This window comes from Penaeus monodon, chromosome 18 (genome assembly GCF_015228065.2).
Source record: "Penaeus monodon isolate SGIC_2016 chromosome 18, NSTDA_Pmon_1, whole genome shotgun sequence".
Taxonomy (NCBI): domain Eukaryota; kingdom Metazoa; phylum Arthropoda; class Malacostraca; order Decapoda; family Penaeidae; genus Penaeus; species Penaeus monodon.
The window spans coordinates 26,082,129-26,083,647 of NC_051403.1; the positions used below are offsets into that span (position 1 = coordinate 26,082,129).

Here is a 1,519-nt window from a genome sequence, read left to right on the forward strand (position 1 = left end):
ATATCAATTTCGTCCTTTATATATCATTCATGTTTATCTATCTATCAAGTGTGTTTGTCTAGTTATTTGTCCTGTGTGTCTCATTTCTGTAATAGTTCATCAATCTCCTTTGTATGTCTGTCATATTTGTCTACTCGGAAGTCTATTTTCTTCGCCTTTCTATCTTTTCACCTGTTTTAAATGTTGTTGCTAATTTTGCTGTTGTTTTTCGCAACACTGTTGCATGTTGAATACAGGGTCTTATCTGGTTCTTTTTCAGTCTTTTATAGTTTTGTTTTGCCGAAGTATTAATTCTTATATAGATAGTTATTGGGTTCTGTAACGTTTTTATTAATTATTCTGATTGAATTTTCTTTCCTTTCGTTACACGTGTCATTTCGCGCTTACTGTTCCATCTAAACGTGTTTCCTTCCTATTTACCTAAGTTTCCCCTTGTCAAAAGCTTTCATTTTCTATTTCTTGTTCGTTCCTGTTAACAGGTATTTTTTTCGTTTTCCTTCAAAACTTACTGCCCCGAGTGAGGATCGAACTCACGACCTTGAGATTATGAGACTCACGCGCTGCCTACTGCGCCATCGAGGCATGAAAAAAGATATCGGTGCATAATTAAAAATTAAATCTAAACCACTACCTTGCGACTGGTAACGCAGATACACGTGCACACGAAACGCGCGTATGATAATTATAAGCAGATTAGTAAACACAAAAATAAGCAATAGCGAATAGAGAGACACGAACAACCGCAAACAGGAACACACAAAGAAAGGATAGATTAAATAAAAAGGGCAGGGCAGTGTCTGATAAAGGGGTATTTGTTTCTGAAAACGAAGACCGCAATGATAAAATAGAAAATTTTGGAAAACAAAACCGAGGAGAGGCATTGACCCAAAAGGGGAGAAAGAAGCAACAAGGAAAAGAAAGGGGAAGAGAGGTTAGAGAGAGAAAATACGTGATAGAATATGAAATGATAGTCAGTATCATAATCATAGTAATAATAGCAAATTGGGGATTTGGGTGGCTATGATAAAAATGTTAAATTTTATGATAGTGATGAAAATCGTTATAGAGACAATAGAAGTAGAAAGATAATGAAAACAACAAAGAAGTGAAAATAACAAAAATGAGTAATGAAAATAACAACATCCTGAAAATAATGACAATATGATAGTAAAGAAAAATATTAGTGTTAGCAATAATAATAATCAAATCATTGATACTATCAATAATCAAAACATAATATATCAATAGTAAATCATTAATTATTTTAAAAATTATAATGATAGCAATAGTAATAACAGAAATAATAAAATAATCATAATAATATGATCACAATGATACGCCAACACCAGTAATAATAAAAATAAAGGTAAATAAAAAATATATATTTTGAACAACTTTGACACTAATAATGGCTATAAAATAACGGAACATTGTAGTTGAAAAGAAACAAAGAAAGCCCTAAAGAGACAGCTCGGCAAAGGTAAAGAAAAATAATTCGGCGCAAGCAGAAGCGGGATAC

The 1,519-nt window shown here is 32.2% G+C and overlaps 1 non-coding gene across 1 annotated transcript; it reads right to left on the reverse strand.

Annotated features, from left to right (window-relative positions):
* Positions 1-509: 509 nt before the first annotated feature.
* Positions 510-582, reverse strand: Trnam-cau. The gene has a single exon. It is a non-coding gene; the product is annotated as a tRNA-Met (tRNA).
* Between the last annotated feature and the right edge of the window lie 937 nt (positions 583-1,519).